This window comes from Parasteatoda tepidariorum, chromosome 7 (genome assembly GCF_043381705.1).
Source record: "Parasteatoda tepidariorum isolate YZ-2023 chromosome 7, CAS_Ptep_4.0, whole genome shotgun sequence".
Taxonomy (NCBI): domain Eukaryota; kingdom Metazoa; phylum Arthropoda; class Arachnida; order Araneae; family Theridiidae; genus Parasteatoda; species Parasteatoda tepidariorum.
In genome coordinates, this window is record NC_092210.1 from 69,214,637 (window position 1) to 69,233,979 (window position 19,343).

General features: G+C 27.6%; 1 protein-coding gene and 1 long non-coding RNA gene across 6 annotated transcripts in view; both read right to left on the reverse strand.

The window, feature by feature from the left end:
- Window positions 1–19,343, reverse strand: part of LOC107447053 (glycine receptor subunit alpha-2) — a 64,229-nt gene that overhangs the window by 11,662 nt on the left and 33,224 nt on the right. The window lies entirely within an intron of this gene.
- The window catches only part of LOC107438684 (uncharacterized), a 22,399-nt gene continuing 3,587 nt past the window's right edge, over window positions 532–19,343 (reverse strand). For both annotated transcript variants that reach the window (XR_011637340.1, XR_011637341.1), the window contains exons 5-17: window positions 19,185–19,199; window positions 18,057–18,092; window positions 17,614–17,628; window positions 16,614–16,637; window positions 15,766–15,792; window positions 12,508–12,522; window positions 11,387–11,410; window positions 9,309–9,323; window positions 8,346–8,366; window positions 4,078–4,110; window positions 3,435–3,458; window positions 1,557–1,571; window positions 532–559 (exon numbers count right to left, since the gene is read on the reverse strand). This is a non-coding gene — a long non-coding RNA (uncharacterized lncRNA). The remainder of the gene's footprint in view (window positions 560–1,556; window positions 1,572–3,434; window positions 3,459–4,077; window positions 4,111–8,345; window positions 8,367–9,308; window positions 9,324–11,386; window positions 11,411–12,507; window positions 12,523–15,765; window positions 15,793–16,613; window positions 16,638–17,613; window positions 17,629–18,056; window positions 18,093–19,184; window positions 19,200–19,343) is intronic.

Below are 19,343 nucleotides of genomic sequence, written 5' to 3' on the forward strand. Positions count from 1 at the left end.
ACCGGGGCCGGTACCCCCTGAAGAAGTCGACTTCGGTGGTCATATTTTTATTTTATTTCATTTGTTTTGTATTGATCATCATGGAGAATATTTTGAAAAACAATAAAACCAATTTCGATCCTACATATTTGTTTTTTCATCATTAGGCCAGAAATATAAATAGCAACCCTCGTATAGCTTGATACGTTACACTATCCCCTGGTTAGTAAAAAAATTTCCTAGTTTTTCCTTATATTTACTAATTGAATAGTTAAAAATATCTTCGAAACTCTCAAGGACTTCAAAAAAATATGTCTTATAATCAGCAAACGTTTTTTGGCGTGGCTTGTTTTCTAATTAAGTTATTTTGCAAATTAATGAAAACACCTGTTTTCAGAAGGTTTTTTCATCGTTTTTAGAATAGAACTGCAATTTACCCTTAACTTAAAACTGCTTGGTTCCTTTTTTTTATTGATATTCCATGTGAGAGCTGTTAACCGAGTTTCAAAATATATTTCGTCAAGTAGATAGAAAGTATGATTTTAAGATTACTCACCTTGAGATATTTCTACAGAAGAGCCTGCAAACAAAAATATGTTTTCATGATTTCACTTAATTATAAAAATGTTTGAACATTTTTATTATTTATATTATATTCTTAGGTACTAAGTTTTAAAATAAAGAAATTTAGTACAATTCACCACTAGATGTACTCACTACAAAATATTAAAATTGTTTTTAGGCAATGAAAGTGCTTCGTTGAAATACAAGTTCCACTTTTAATAGACTGTGTAATAGAATTTATTTACTCTTATAGTTATAAATTACTGAAATATAATATATTTTTCCAAAAAAACTTTATTAGTCTTGGGATCTATAATCTTAAAAATAAGTGTATGTAAAAGACGCAAGTTTATCTAATTAAATAAAAGAAGAAAAAAACTGTAATGTTATGCTTTGTCAGCTAAAGCAACATCCTTATGCTTTTACCTGCAATAAAATTTGTGCAGTAGATATGTATTACAAAAAATACAATGTTCATGCAAATTGTTTTAAAAATTTCTCCATTTATTAGGATAAAATTAATTATAAGATTCTAAGCATAAAGGAACTATTTCAATGCCTTTATTAATATATTTCCCAGAATTTTGTATATAATGACGATTATAAAGAGCATATTCTGTAGTTTATTCCATCAAATGTTTAAAACGCTTATTAAAATGCGTAGAACTATGCTTATAAAAACATTTTTTAAATTTCATAGTTTTAATGTAAAATCAGGACAGATTTTCTATTATTTTGCAGGAAACAGACAAGAATTTAATTAAAAATAAAAATTTTAGTAACTTAAAAGACATTTCTTTCTGGATTTTTAAAAAAATAAAATGTAATTAAAATTACATATTTAATTTTGCAACAGATTTTCTCTACAAAATAATAAATGTTCACATCAACTATATTCTAATTCAACATTTTGAATTTCAGTTTTTTCTTATTTAAATAAATTGTATTTTGTCATGAAAAGTATTGGTTTTAGTGTTTGGTCTGAAATATATCGTTTTAGGTAATTTACTTACTTCCAGATGATGGTCCTACAAAAAGTAGGGTACAGTTAGAAATATGTACAAGAACAAATAAAAAAAATTGGTTATATTTAATTAATTAATCACACCAATACTTATTGTATATAAATATTTATTATGATGATATTTTTGTTTATGTTATGAGGAATCACCGCAGACACATAAAATAAACAAAGAAACGTAGAGATGCAGAAGAAACCCATCAAAAAATTATGTACAATTTACACTAAGAAAAAATATCCATACAAAGAATGAAAAAAAACAAAAAACAAGTTTGAATAAGACGATCAAACAAAATAAAAGAGAAAATAAAAATATGTCATGATAAAATTAGAAACATCTGATTTTTCGAGATGGAGAAATTAGAATAAAATAGTTTTCAAAACATTTAGAAAAAAATAGTATATCATTAACTAAATTATTAAATTTTGTTTAAAAAAAATAGTTCCCGTCCCTTTCTATAGGTAAAAAAGCCAGATAAACTATTTGAACCACATTCCGTGGTTTATTTGATAAAACACAACTCAATTACAACATAACTCTCATGCCCATTACCGAATAAAAAGCGGAACCCCATATCTAACAAATATTTAAATATTTATTAGAAAATAGCAAGGGAATTTATGTTCATTTTATAAGCAATAATAAAAATAATAATATTAAAAATAATAATAAACTAAATAACAATTGCTAGTGAAGATTAAGGCAATAAGAAAGCATGTTGATATTTTTACTGCAATACTTTTTTTCACTACGAGATTCTATAGATTGAAACTATAAAGATAGCAATTGCATATGCAATCATCTACAATCCTCAAATACAATAAAATTCAATCTATACAATCATTAATGTATGTGAAAAGAGAATGAGATCGATGGTTGTTTACACAGTAAAATAAATTTCACTCCATACACTACGAAACAAATATTCGTAAACAGACACATTCATTTATATTTCAATGAGATACATAAACGGAATAATTATTGACAGCATTAATTTATTGATGTATTGTACAGGGCCAAAAATCAAAATGTTAAAACTCAGAATAAATTTAAATCTAATGATAGCGTTAACAAACAATATTTATAATTTGAGTTACAAAAAGAGACACAAAAAAGCTCTTTCTCTGAATAAACATATTTATTTTCTTACGCACTGAGAAAAAAGCATGTTCAAAACTACCAGAATACGGTAAAATTTACCCTGTTTATGATTGGTAATTTTTATCGAAACGCCATAGTAATATTTTAAGTAAAAGTAACCATAAAATATGTTTACATAACGCGTGATAAAATTTTGTCCATATAGTTAAATATGGTAATTTTTTCATGACACCTTAAAGCATGGCATAAAAACAATTTATTCGGTTAAATTTACTTTTCAGTTTCTCATATTTTACTAAATGTGAGCTAATAAGAACTATAATTTTAAAAACATAATGAGATTATAAGATGATTAGAGATCCTAGTGGCCCAAGGAGCTTATTTATTTAAAAATAGATTTATTATAGTAAAAAAATATTAATTCTTTTTATATAAACTTTACTGATTCAAAACCTGTCCCTAATTTTACTCTCAGTCCTTATTTTCAAATTTTCGTACACAAAAGTAAAATTTATGCTACTTATTAGCATCAGCTGTGACGGATATTTGACAGGAACAGAAAATATGATAGCTCGATATCAAGAGTCTTCTTTTGAATAAAGAGTATCCTCGTTCTGAAAGCTTATTTAAAGTGTAAATATTTTGTAAACAAGGGGTTGATGTCTGTATTTTAAAATGCTAAGTTAATATTTTTTAAAGTGAATTTAATATAGCTATTGTTTCTCGCAACTATTGTATTGAATAAAGCTATTGTTTCTCGCAACTTACCTCCGGATAATAATTCGTAAATATCTGAAAATAAAATGTGCCTTCAGTAATTCCAAACTATAAATAATTGAAACAACAATAAATAGTCAATTCAAATCAGATCATAAAAATGCCGTATCACGAACAAATCTCAATCTTTGGGCAACTTAAATTCGAATAACAAGAGTTCATCGATGAGTAATCGGGCGAAATAAATATTTTGTAGTCAAAATATTGCAGAAATATCTTTAAATATCTTTTCAGTTATTCTTCTAGCATTAAAACAGTGCATTGTCCTTTGTACTTACGTCAAAAAAAAAGAAAGTTAGATTTTCTATTAAATGACGTAGCTAAACATTAATTTTTATTAAAAGGTTTGGATAGAATCAATAGTCAAAGAGACGCACATTTTCCCGTTTTATCTATGAAACGGTCTGGGAGAAGGTTGTTGAGTTCACAATTTAAATTTCACTTTAAAACATTTTCAGACGTTTAAAAACGTCTGAGACTCAAAAATGCCAGAGCAAACATAAAATATGTTATTTAATTTTTTTAAACTTGTGTACCTTATTTCTGTAGATTTCTATGTGTTCAGAGTGAAGTAAATATTTAAGGAATTCCACAATTTCGCTTAAAAGTATGCATTAACGAAAAATTTACTCACCTTCAGATAATTGAGATACTGCTGGTCCTGGTCCTTCAAAAAAATATCAAAATTATTTTGAAAATAAATTATATGCAAATAAAGCACTGGACTTAATTTTTTTTAACTTTCAAAATGTTTTTTTTACTATATTTAGAAAAAACTTTTTGATATTTTCTCGTCGCTTAAAAATAAGTTCTACAGTTCTCTGTACTTTCTTGAGCATGGTGAAATCATACACCAAAACAGTTTTGTTTTTTAAATACTTCCTTACCTGTGCTGGCCTAAAATTTTGATTTACTTTCTAAATAAATCATTGCTATATGAATCAATGATTTTAATTAATTATTTCAGCATCATTTTATTAACATTTCTTTTATTTAATCTGCACAAATTAAAATTTCAATATTCCTATTCGAAATTTTTATATTTTATTAAGGTTTTGTAAACAAAATGCACTCAAAGATTTAGTTCACGTACTTAAAATTCCATACGCTGCTCCTAAGCTGTTAGTTTAGGATGAGAAAAGGTGTACTTTTAAATGGTTTCAACTATTCAGACAATTTTGTCACACCAATTTTAAGTATAATTCGGTTGTTCAAACTGTTTTAGAAATTGAAACAGAAATAAACAATAGTCAGAGCTGACCGATTATTAATCAGTCCTTTTGTTTAGCATTTTTAATATCTTGTGAGTTTTAAATATCTTTAAATAAGCAGATACATCGAAAGTACAAAGAAATGTATAAAACATTTTTTGTTGATTTTTAAACATAAACATCAATGTCTTCACCCATCCACTTTCAAATGTCGATGAAGTTAGATGCCTATACATTTCTAGATTAGGCCAAACACTGTGCATGTCCGATAGATGATGCATATGCAAAACATGTTTTTATTTAATTTCTCTTGCTTGTCCTGTCATTGTGATGTAATTATAGGAATTACATATTCCTTCCTTTCAAAATTTCTTCAATTTTATTAATTTATTTTTTTAATCATTCTTAATCCAACTTTAATATTAAAGTAAACAAACTATTTAATTTTTGTTACATTTTATAAAAAGTAAATATAAATATTTTATTCTTTTCCTAACAATTAATGCAATGTCTTGTTTCTTAATTCAATACAAATGTATAGCTAAATCGAACATCAAAATATATTTTTACTCTTTATTCTTTAAGCTGCTTTATTTCTCTTAACACTAAAATGTTTAAGTTACAGGGTTATATAAATTTTCCACAGTCTTTTTTGGTGATTAAGATATAACCAATTCAATATTAACATGCGATATCACGTGGCTGGATAAATTGGCTTTTCTTTCGGTAGTGTCATTTTTCGATAATCCGCTTATAATGAATCTCTCCTGTTCTACATAGCAGTTATTAAGTACATTACAGTTAATATGAATCTTAACTAGGTAGATCAAGGGAGATTTATCTGACATGATCTCTCCTTATTGATATTGTTATGCAAAAATTTATTATTTCACTCTGAAAGTCATTTGGATAAAATATTTCTTTAATTTTATATCTTGAGCTCGACAACTACTATTGAATAAAAGTTTTATTGTTATTATGATTTAGCTTTCATCATCAACTATCAGTTTCATTATAATGCTATTTACTTCAATTATGTCATCTACACCAACCACACCAAATTGCTATTATAGTCATGCATAAATGTAATTTTGTTGCCCAATAATAAAATGTCTGCTCGCTTCATTTCTTAAAAATTTTGGGCCTTTCCAGCTTACCTAAAATTTTTATCCTGAACATTTTTAAGAAAATTAAATTATTACTTATTTTGGATTTAAATTTTTAATTAATATAAAATAAAAACACTTGTATGAAAAATTTAAACAAACTTTTAAAAAGATGTAAGTTTCTATAAAATTTTAAAAATTATTCTTTGGTAGTTTTGGTAATGCATGATTATCAATGGTACTGTTTTTCTCAGTACAAAAAGCACTAATACAGATATTTAATGCATCTATGGTCCCCCAACAAAGATAAGTACTGGAGAAAGTAGCTCGATCATACTAAGTTTTGACTAACAGGAATCGAAATCTAACTATATAATATTGATATATAAATATAATAATATTTATAATATGTAAGTGTTTTGCTCAATCTAATAACGTAAAACCTCTGAAAAGTGCAGAAAAAAATATAATAAAATAATAAATATTATAATTTGTCGATAATATGCACTTTATTTATGAACTTTCCCCCCCGTACGAAGAACGGGTGTTAAGCTAGTTATTAATCAACCTAAGTAAATTTATAAGCATAATATAAACAAACAAATAGAACTGTATGTTAAACTGATAGCTTTTAACGTTTTATTTCTGTCCATTTTTTGCCCAGTTAGTTTCAGCCTCTCATTGCCAAATTAAGAAAAAAATATTCATTTTGAAATTCGAAAAGAAAAATAAAAAGAACATATGTCTAAATATTCAGTTTCAGTTTCGTGAAAAAGGAATTTTCTCAATTTTTTAAGAAGAAAGCCATACTTGTTCGATAATAAAATATTAAAATTACTTTTTTAAAACATTATCTTCCAATTTTGAGAAATAATAATACACTGGTGTGCAAAACTTGAGCAACAAGTGGTTTTTCGGCCACAGCTCCCCAACAAAGTATAAGATAGCCATGAAATTGCAGTATAATATGCACGTAATTCAGTAGAAAGATTATTTGTATGCAAACTTTAGAAATAAAACGTCGTAGGTGATGTAAGTGTACCTAAACCTTGTGGGTCGGCGCGCGCAGGTCAAAGCTGTGATAAAAGGATGAAGAGCACCGTAGTTAAAGACATTCGCTGCAAGCGCTAGTGATTTGTTTTGTGAAACATGTCTTCAAGAAATCATTTAGACGAATTTACTCGAAGAAGAATGATTGGGAAGCTTGTGGAAGGGCGTAGTGTGATCAGTGTCGCGGAAAAGTTCGGGATCAACAAAAGTGTTGTTTCTCGTGCTTGGAATGCTTTTAAAACTACTGGTAAAGCTCTTCGGAAGGTTGGTGGTGGCCGTCCAAGGAAAACAACACCAAGAGATGACCGTTACATTGTCCTCCAGGCGAAAAGAAACCGTTTTCAGTCAGCGAGCGCCATATCTCAGCAATTGTGCACAGCCACTGGACGACTAGTATCAAGATTTACAGTGGCCAAACGCCTCCACAAAGGTTGCTTATTTGCTAGACGTCCAAAACGCTGCATACCTTTAAAAGTTAGCCATCGGCGGCACCGTTTAGAGTGGTGCAGAGAACACGAAACCTGGACACCTCATCAATGGAGTCGCGTCCTCTTCACAGGTGAGAGTCGTTTTAGTGCTACAAGCGATTCTCAACGTCAGTTGATCTGGAGAGAGGTTGGAGCTCGATTTCATCCCAATAACATCTCGGAAAGAGATCGTTACGGTGGTCCTGGAGTTGTAGTCTGGGGTGGCATTATGTTGAATGGGCGGGCTGAGCTTCAGATCTTCGACCGAGGTTCTGTAACTGGAGACCGCTACTGCAATGAGGTAATCCTACCCACTGCCCCATATTCAGAGGGGCCATTGGACCAGACTTCAGTTTTATGGATGACAATGCCCGGCCACACCGTACTGCTAATGTTCAAAAGATATTGGAAAGTGAAGATATAACATGAATGGATTGGCCAGCTTACTCTAAAGATTTAAATCCCATAGAGCATGTGTGGGATGTATTAGGGAGAAGTCTTGCGACACGACAGTATCCTCCTGGTAACACCCATCAGCTGAAAGATGCGTTAAAGGGGGAATGGAGACATTTACCCCAAGAACTCCTGGATAATCTGGTGCTTAGCATGGAGAGACGATGCCAAGCAACAATTACAGTAAGGGGAGGGCATATCCCATACTAGGGAACATCTGCCAGTTGTACTTACGCTTCTTTAGGCAATCATGTGTAACGCCACTATATGTCAAATAAAGCCTTTTTTTGTTCCATACCCTACTTTAAGCTTTATATTCATATCTGCGCCATTATTCTTTTACCATCGTTTAAGTACAACATAATGTACATCATATTCAAATTTCATGTCAATCGGATGATTTCTTGTAGAGTTATGCCAAAAAACGCACTTGTTGCTTAAGTTTTGCACACCAGTGTATATTTTATCACAAATTTTATTTATGCATAAGAAAAGAAATATTTGCGTAAATTTATAATAATTATGCATTTTTAATTTTATAATTCTCATGTTATAATGTTCATTTCTTAAGTTATTTCAATATTTAAAATAAAACTGTTGTTTCATTCGACTTACCAGATAATAGTTCATAGATTTCTGAAATTCGAAATGAGCCTTCGTTAATATATAACCATAAATAATTCAAATAATAACCAACTATATATTTTCTTACACAATATACACGAGAATGTCCCTGAAATCATTTGTAGGTGCTTCGCGTAAAAGTACAATGAATTAAAAACGGAAAGTTTAAAAAATATATGTTACCAAGTCAGGCTTTATTTATTTTTTTCGCTTTTTTCAGAAAAAAAATTTCCTTTTCCCTGTTTTCATTAGGGCACAATTAGTATACTTAGCACCAATAAACACTTTGCAGTTTTAATAAAGGTACTGTGGAAAGAGATTTTTTACGCCTTCTTGAAATGGATAACTAGTGGAGAAAATTGCTCGGCTGTCTAAAGTTTTCTGTCATAAGTTGATCTCAAACAAGAACATCATGCTGAATGATACTGAATGCAATTAATGTTTTTGCATTTTTTTATTTGTACTGACGGGATGTGTCACTAATTTTTTTTGTGCATATTTTAATGAAGGAAGACCAATGGGAAGGGAAAAAATATTAATAAATGAAAAAAGGAATATTTTTAGTTCTATTGATAGTATCGGTTTATAACTTTTAGTTTTGTGCATGATTTAGTAGCAGTTTTCAGCTCTCATTTATTGATTTTTTCACCTCGTAAAAAGAACGGGTATTTTGCTTTCGTAAAATATGTCAGAAAAAAACTATTCTAACTTTAAATTTCATGTGAAAACATAAATATCATGAAAATGAAACGCAAATTTCATATGAAAATATATTCAACTGTATTTCGCTTCAAATTATTTAACCCAATTTCTTCTATGTTAATGATAAAACAATTATTATTGAAAAAGAAAATATTTTTTTTTCCTGAGCAATTAAATTTGGCATTATTTCCACAATTGCTTAAAAACTGTCAAATTAAATCTTAAAAATGTATTTTATAGTAACTAACTCACCTGAAGATGATGGACCTAAGTAAGTAATGGTAATTGTATTAAAAATTTATTCTACTTTTCTCACTAAATAGTAAGAATCATACATCTGGCAAAATAATGAAATTTAAACTCTACTGATAGGTAGTTTAACTATTTTCTTCTTTAGTTTAAAAAAAGTCATACTTATCATCAATCTTTTAATTTTACTGATATGTAACAACATTTATTAAAATGAAACAAATCAAAATATTTTAGAAAATTTGTAAATTATTAATTTTTGTAACACTAGAATATTTTGTTTGAAAACTAGTCTAAAGCTTATATATATTCTGTGACGACTCATAACACTTTTTAGAAAACTGTTGTAGATTTCATCGTATTCTTTTGTTTAAACATGAAATGAAAATCTGTTTTATAAGTATATATTTTCTGAACAACTGCAAAGATTATTAGCTTTTTTAAGATTTTATGACTTGTATATTTAGAGTTTTTCTCATAATTTCGTTAATTTTTTTTTGCAAAATGAATTTCAAATACTTAAATCAAAATTTCGCAAGGAAATTGTTAATAAAGAATGATACAATTTTTATCTGTATTATTTTGCAAACTGCTTCAGCACCCATGCTTCTTGTTGAAAGTATTTATTCAAGTTTCATTTTTCAAGATTTTTTTCAAGTATTTTTTAAAGCATATAGAAAATATGAATACGCATTTAGTTCAAAGCTATATATTAGGCTCTGAACTCGTACTCAAATCAAGTCCTATATTAGCCCTTTTACCATTTAATAAAAATATCACGCCAATTGCATTTAAGTATTCGCATAAAAACGAGCCACAAATTGTATATTAAATTAATTCAATTGGAAATGTTTCGATATTTATTTAATTTTTTTTTCATTTATGAAACCTTCCCTGAAAAAAAAATATGACTAATACTCCCAGAATATATAAAATTTACCGTGTTTTTGGCTCTATGGCAACACCAATATGTTTAATAATGTTTTCAAAGATTTTTGGTAATAAGTTTGGTAATATTAATATTAAAATGAAGTTATGTAATATGTGTTAACAGAAGAATTTTGTTATTTTATCATGATAGTTTAAAGAATTACATAAAAAATATTTATTCACTCGAAGTTACTTTTTAGTGTTGTATTTTTTACTAAATGTGTGGTAATAAAAACTATATTTTTGAAATCTTGAATTTCCGGCACATCGTTACAATAAACGGAAAAACTACCAAATGAAGTTGTATAACCCAGAAAATAATCTCCACCCATAATCTCTACCAAAAAAGTCATGATGCATATATATATATATATATATATATGGTGTTTATAAAGTCCCGGACCCATTTTGATGTTTAATAACCCATAAAATAATAAAGATAGATTAAAATTAATAACATAAATNTCAGTGCATTTAAAAATTTAATATACTTATACATCAATATACAAACTTATTTCATAAAAATTTTTTATTCAGAATATTTTCATTTGGTAAAGATAAATTTTATATTTTGTTCAATTGAGCTTAAGAAAAATAGATCGTTTGAAGAAAATCGTATTATTTCTTAGAAAAAATATAATTTTATAAGTACTTTTTTTGAACATTTAATGTTAATTTTATACTTAATTTTTATATGAAAACATATTTTGTACGACAAATAAGTATTTTATAGCCTATTAAATGAATTACAAAGCCATCTAAATTGTGATATGCACAGTGAAAAAATTCTGGAACAAATTGCTCTATTATAAAGTCCTGGTATTTTGGGTGCATCATCCATAAAATCCATTTTTATTGTAAAATGTTATGCCATAATTGTTACAAAAATATACTCTTAATTAGAGTGGTTAAGTGATTTTACTATACTTATTACTGTAAAAATTATGGTATATTAGATATTTTGTATGGTCACACACTCGGTTAAAAACAGATTTTATGACATACCACCTAACTAAAGTGTCGGTACTTTTTGCCGGAATTTGATCCGAAGATTTTTGCATTGTGTCTATTTCGAAACATTCATTTTATTATTTTTTAAAACTGCTGAACTCCTAATATTTCAAGCAAAATTATTGTTTCATGCGACTTACTTCCAGATAATACTTCATAGATTTCTGCAATTTAAAATGTGCCTTTATTAATTTAAAACAATAAACAACTGAAAGAACAATAAACTACAATGATACAAAGATTTCAATGAAATACATCAGATTATAATGAAAATGACTTATTCGTAGCCCCATATAAATTTAAAAAGAATGTAAAACAGAACATATTTTAGAAAAATGATCACTGAAGAATCTCTAAAAATGTAAAGTAATTTAAATCTGAATAAATTTACAAGGTTCTGAAATAAGCGGTGATATTACATTACAGAAAACTCCAAATTTTTAAAACATTTGACTCCTATCTGGGACTGAGTGTGAGAAGTAAATCTTCAATCAACGTCGTAGTGAGGTGAAGACTTTACCAAGCTACTTCCAAGCAGCTATTTACTTATGGAATTAGTAACAAAATATAACAATATTTGAGAGATGGAAAAGTACATTGAAAGACAACATTTTCTGCAAATCAGTTAACGATAAATTTTTAGTTATGTAATTGAACACGCACGAAAAATTACGTAGTTTTATAATATTGTTTTTCTCCTTGAATTTCTACATACATAATTTGCATTATAAAGAGACATATTATGATAATTTTTTTTAAAAACATCATGTGTTATATATTACGAACAAAAGCTGTTCCAACTTTAAATTTCTTTTGAAAACACAGAATGTAAGTATACACTACGAATGAGCTACGAACTATACGAAGCTACGAACGAGATAACTCCTCTTACGGGAATACTGTATCTGTGCTCTATTTTTGTTTTAATGAATATGGTTATTGATTACAATCGATTATTATTTTTTAGGCGAAATAAACAACTTTTAATAAAATTTATTTAAATTTAAATTTTAGTGTTGCGGGGGAACTTGAAGCGCAGAGGATGGGACAAAGAAACTGCATTGCGACGACGAAAATTTTAAATTAGTTTAAATTTATTTCCCATGTTGCTCTTTATTAATTTTGTAAAAAAATAATAATTATTAAATAATAACTTTAAATTGCATTTCACTTTTTTGATAAAGGAAATTCAAGATTGTTTTCACAATTTCATAAAAATTAGCATTTGTTTATAAGATACAATTTTACGTAGCAAACTCACCTGATGATATTGAAACTAAATAAAAAATAACAAGTGCATATTAAAAATGAAAACATGTTATGTAAAAAAATGTTAAATTTCATCTATTTTCCGGTAAACTGAAAATTTATAGATACTCATTTTTCATGATTAAAAAATTTTAATCTTCACCCATTTATTGCGTCATTGACACAATGAGATGGATAATATTAAAAACTCATACTGTAAGAATCACTGTAAGAACTGAATACTTAAATATCGCGAAGCTTTTGCTACAGTGACAAAATAAATATTGTCACTCCCTCTAGGAAACGAATTTCGTAATAATTAGAGAATTATTTTGTCATTCTATTTTCTTCGAAAACTTAAAAAAACCTCGTATAGCCTAATGTATTTAACATTTTTAATAATAATTTTATCCTGAGTACCTCATAGGTAGAACAATTACACAATAACAGATAGAGCAGGGTAATAAAATATATCTATACCCGAAGCGGAATTTGAACCCGTTATGTGTTACGAAGGACGAACTCATTGACCACCTTACAGGCCTTTCAGCTCATTTCGTCAATTTTTATTAAATCTTCTTGTCCTCTTTCTAGTTTCGTCATTCTAGTAAACAATCTCCCACTATACAACCCGATGTGGTTTCAAGTTGAGGAAACATTTTCGTCATTTTCGTTCACTTCCCAACAGAAACCACGTGATTTCGTGATGAAAGGATTGTTAAAATTAACGAAATACAACTGAAGGTTTGTTAAATCGTCAAAAGTGAAAGTTTTATTTCTGAGAGTTTTCGCTACCAGCTGAGTACAAATAGTTATGCTATATCTATCACTGAAGACTGGTAATCGATTTAAATAAATTAAAAGCTAAATGTCCTTTTTTGCAATTATTTAAGTTTTTAAGATTCAATAAATAAAAGGTATATTTCAATAAATAATGTGTTATTGTAGGGAGTAAATATCATATTTTCTGCTCAAAAAGAAGAATGATAAAACTGGAAGGAAGAATTTCATCTCACGCAGGTGCGGAATAGGAACTAAAAATACTAAATTAACCCCAGAAATAATCATCGACATATTTTAAGCTCCTTAAATGTCCCACTGAATGCTATAAAACTGTAAATAATGTTAATTTAATTTTTCTTTTTAATAAAGAAACAGTAACATTTATCTTGAAATGATTCATGTATGCGTGTTTCAACATTATAGAAATTGACATCATTTTCATATAATGGACATATCGCTTCTTTTGATGTTTTATTTATTAATTACTATTTGTTTTTATTAAACAATTTAAAAATGTCTTCTTCAAATTACGGTTCAAAGAATCTCCTTTTTGCTACATCGTTCGTAAAATCCATTTAAACCTATGTTTTGAAATCAATTTTTTTTTAATTCGAAGGAATCAGTGATTTGAAGGTAATTATTATTGTAAAAATTACAGTGCAGCAGGTTTTTTGTTTCTTAAATATGTTCCTGTAAAAGTCGATTTTACTGTAAAATGTACCGGAACCCTGAGTGACTGAACTTTTTACTATAATTTGATTCGTAATCTATTGCAGTGCAGGAATGAGTTTTTTGATCAGGTGGAAAAATTTGGTACGTGCGAGTGATAGCTTATGCATTCGAAAGCATGGAAGTGCGAAAATTTTTAAGCCAAAATAATGAAGGAATATTTATAAGATACTTCGTGGCATTTAAATTAAATCTTGATGCTGCTCATAAAAGTGAAATGATCTTTTGGAGCAATTTCTTATTGTATCCTCTCTCTACGGTACTCGAAACATACAAGAATGATATCGATATTTAAAATGATAGTATATTATTGTATAGATTATTAATATCGATATTAATATTATTTATTAATTTAAAGAAAGTATGTGTGCATCAAATGCTTTCAAAGTAAGAGAAAAATGCGAAACAGGTGACGGAAGCCTGAAGAATGAAACAAATATCTGCTTTTAAACACTTCTGGCAACTGCTTGAATAATTCTTTGTCTTCATCACAATTGCATGAATTTCTAGGAAATTTGATAAATAATTATTATATGAATAATTCTGTAGCTAGTTACAGCAGATATAGATGTTTTTATGTGCAACCATTATATATTTTCCTCTTGTGTTCTGCCTTTTCTATATAAATTGACATCATTGCTATCTGTTTCAATTGAGAATTTTGAATTATTTTTGGAAATAAAGTAGAAAAAAAAACATTCCAGTTTCAATAATTTGATCTGAAGAAAATTATCTTGGGGCCCCAATTTTAGGACATTCAAAACATTCGACAATAGTTATCCTCTTTTATTTATAATAAGGCAGATGATGAGCCTTTAAGTTATTGAACAAACAACTTGAAAAAAAATTGGTCGTTTTGCGCTTTTCAAACATATACATATGGTTAGAAATTATAATGTAATTTTAACTTATTACACTTTTTTTAAGCCTTAAAAATCACCATAAGGATTAATAGCATGTCAATTGCGCAGTTTGAAACGGTAAATGAAAATTTAAGAAAAATATTCAATTTTTTCAATGTACGACAAAAAAATAATAGCCGATTTCATTTATTTTCTATATAATTTTTTTCTTTTTTGGATGAGATATCTTTTCTGCACTATATCTTTTTAAAAATTAAAAAAGTCAATTTTTTTCAGCCCACCCTGGTGTGTACACACCACATTGAACTCTCAATAAGTTCCATTTTGATACATCAGTTTTCCGTTTTTTTTTCTCCTTATTATGTCAGTATTAAGAGTCCTTAATGCAACCCCCTCCAATAAAAGACAAAGAGGAAGGTCCAAAAGGAGTTGGACAAACTATGTGGATGAGGATTTTGCCATCCTAAATGTAAAGAACTGGAAATCAATTGCTGGGAGAAGGGCATAAAGGGAAAAGATTCTGAGGAAGGCCGAGCCTCACAAAAGGCTGTTGGGCCAATGCTGATGATAATGTCCATTAATATGTCTTGTGTATGAGCCATTATGTTTTCGTTATTGGTATTGTGTTATTGCGTGTCTTTATTTTGTCATTATTTGTTATTATCACACATGTGTTAATTTTTTTGTAAAATTTCACTATTTCTTGAGTTTTCATAATAATGTTTTCTATAGTAATGTCTATAATAGTGTTAATATAGTAATGTCCATAAGAACTTGGGATATAAGTGTATGGATATAAGTGTATATTTAAGCAATTTATTTTCGACACATTTTTTTAATTGTCTTAATCCAGTAATTTTGTTTAAAAGTACGCATTTTGCGGGTAAGTTACTCACCTCCAGATGGTAGTAATGATCCTGGTCCTACAAAAAAGTTTAAATTAATAAGATCATAAATTGAATTTGTATAAAGTAGTGGATTTAAAAATTGTGTTATTTTTAAACATTCGATATTTTTTGCTACATTATATTTTTATTTGTTTCTTTTTGACATCTCGTTCATTTAAGTTTATGTTTTAAACTTCGTCATATATTCTCAATCATGGTTAAATCATACATCAAAATAGTTTTGTTTTTCGGAGACTTTCTTATTTTTTCTGACACAAATTATTTATTTTACATGTGTCAATTTTCCTACGTTACCGACAGAGGATGTAAAAACTAAATCAATAAGAACATAAATTAAAAAGTGCTGTTACTTTTATATGTTTTATTTCCACACTGTATCAATGTTTTGTTTTATTTTTTAAGATCTCGTCGTTCACAATTCAACATTTAAATTTATCCATATTTTCTTTATCATGAGGAGATAATACTAAAGACTTCATTATCTTATCAAGCAACATAAAAATTAGATTTGGTCTGCTTTTAAAGAAAAAATAAGTAATTGTAATAAAATATTTTTTACGCATTTCTATTAAAGTTTTGCTGTTTTGCTCCGCATAAATTTAAATTAAATTTTTATTACAGGATATATGAAGGTTTTATAAAATTTTTAATAATTTCTTCACACATTTAATTTTTTGCGCCTTAGAGTTTTATATGAAAATATTTTAAAATGAGAAACATAAGAAATATTTTATAACCTAAGTACTATAAGAAGTATTTTATAACCTAAATTTTAAAATTGCTTAAACTTCTTGATAATAATATTTCAAGTAAAACTACTGTTTCATGTGACTCACCTCCAGATAATATTTCATAGATTTCTGCAATTGAAAATAAGTCTTTAATAATTTAAATAAGTGAGCAACTAAGACAACAATCAACTACACTGTAAGAAATATTTTAGTTCTGAGCATGAGAATGAATTACAAGCAATTTTTAGAAGAGATTATAAATGTGTAGTTGCATTATCATCCATGAAAAATAAAACAGAAAAAAATATTTACAAAGACATTTAAGGAAAAAAAATTATTCAATTTATTTAAATTTCATACATTTCGCTAGCTATTGACTTTTTCGCCTCTGAAACAGCCGAAAGCTTTTAATTAGAGCAGAATTCAAACCACTAAAACTTCTGACATGTATGTGATATGATTTTCATTTTTTGAAAATCGTCGGAACGAAACATTTATGCACTTTTTGTTCAAGAAATAAGTAACAATGCAGAGAAACATTCGAAAGAGTGAAATTCCCAGTCTGTTTATTAAAATCTAATTTTTATGCGTTAGAAAAAAAAACACTTTGTTAACACACACTGTTTTTTGTTTCTCAGTCTTTTAACAAAAACTGACGTGTGACGTAAGGAAAAATTCCTTTAACATTGTAACAAAAATTTTAAAAGCACTAATACAACTTCATTTTTTAGTCTTAAAAAGGAAATAAAAAATAACGGTTCACCCAAGTCACAAACAGGTTTTGCATAGATGAATGAAATTGAGCTTATATTGAGACGTAGAAAATCTCACAGACTTAAATTCAATGTCCAGTGTGTACTTAATATATTCAGAAAATACATTTTCAAAGCTAAATTTTTTGAAAAAATATCAATTAAATGTATATTCAAATAAGTTATGAACTTAAACTATTTTTCGGTTAATTTTAAAAAAGTAGTTGTTGAAAAATTACTTTAAGTCAGATTTTTATTTTTTGAGCAAGGGAATTTAACAAAACATTCACAATTTCGTAATTAAAAGATAGTCAAATTAATTTATGCAGATATATTGTATGTAACTAACTTACGTGAAGATGTTGGAACTAAGTAAATGGTAAGAAATGCATTATATATATATGAATCAAAAAATAATTTTATAATATTCTAATAAGAATAAAATATTTTTTCAAAATCAAGTCTAAAGCTTTCCAATTTCAAACTTCAGGACTATAGTATTTTTTTGTCGTCATTTCAGTATCATTTCATTCATTTTCTGCATTCTGCATTTCATCATTCATTTTCTGCATTCTGCATTCTGCATTTCATTTTCTGCATTTCATTTAAGTATCATTTTCTGTATGAATATTTATAAAATAAGATAATTTATTTTTAATACATATTAAAGATTTTTGATTAAAATGCAGTAGATTCCCAAAAGAAATAATATGTGCATTTGAAAGTAATAATTTTATGATATATCTAGACTATCAGTCCTTATATTAAATTAAAACCATTGTTTAATGAAACCTACCTCCAGATATTACTTCAGATATTTCTTCATAAATTACTGCAAGAAAGCATATGTTGTCTGTTAATAACTTGCAACTGTAAGAAACCGATGCAACAATAAACTATACTTTGCAAAGTTTTTCAATAAAATATATATTAGGATATACTGGAAGTCATTTATCTGAGGCCGCATGTAAAATTACAAAGATTCGAAATCCTAAGGTTTCTGTTTAAAATGTGAAATAAAACAGCAAAGAATCTATGCAAGACAAATTTGTGGAAATAAAATTATTCAAACTCTGTAAATTTCGTAAATAACTGTAGATATATATCGCTTTTTTTGCTTCGAAACCAACAGGAGTATTTTATTAAAGTAGAATCCATAGCACTGAAGCATAGCATAACTATGTTTTAACAAGAGAATTTTTCACCTTAAGAAAATCCTCTATAGGAAAAAGACTTTCTCAAAAATTTAAAGCAGCTTATCCTGAGAAATAAATAACAATACCTTGAAACACATAACAGCCTGAAATACACTCTGAAAATTCGTCATGGTCAGTTTAAGAAAAACTAGTTTATCGTTAAAGTAGGTTCGTGTTCGAACAATTACCTACCTCATTTAACAAACATTGTTTTTTTTCTCTTTTGTCATATTCTTTTCTTCTCATTGTTTTATTTTTATGTAAATGAAAGTTTTGATACCATAAATATTTCTTTTAACCTTTAAAAAAAACTCTTAGACCATTTTTGAAACCATATTTTTTAGTTTCAAAAAGGCTGTAAGGATGGAAATGGTATTCCCAATTATTAAACAAGTTTTGTATTAATAGTCGCTATTTAGCATATAGTCGAAAACCACAAAAGTTCAGGAATTTATTAACCAGTGTTTGTCTAATATACAATGAAAAAGAATTTATTTAATGAATTTCCTCAATTTCATTAAAAAACACATTTTGTCTGTTTAAACAAATCAGTTTTAAATTTAAAACGTTTTAATTTTTTTTCTCTAATTTTAAAGAAAGAATTGTCGAAATATTAAATTAAATTAAATTCTTATTTTTCATAAAAAGGGATTAATCATAATTTTCACAATCTCATAATAAAAGGTTAAAATTTGTTTACGCATAAATATTGTACGTTACTAACTTACCAGATGATGTTGGCACTAAGTAAATGGTAAGAAATACATTAAATATATATATATATATATATACATACACCAAAGAGCCATTACATTATGACCACTCTCCATCTATAACAATGGACTCGCCCAGGTTTTCATGGTTTTTCACCCAATAAAGTTTTTTTT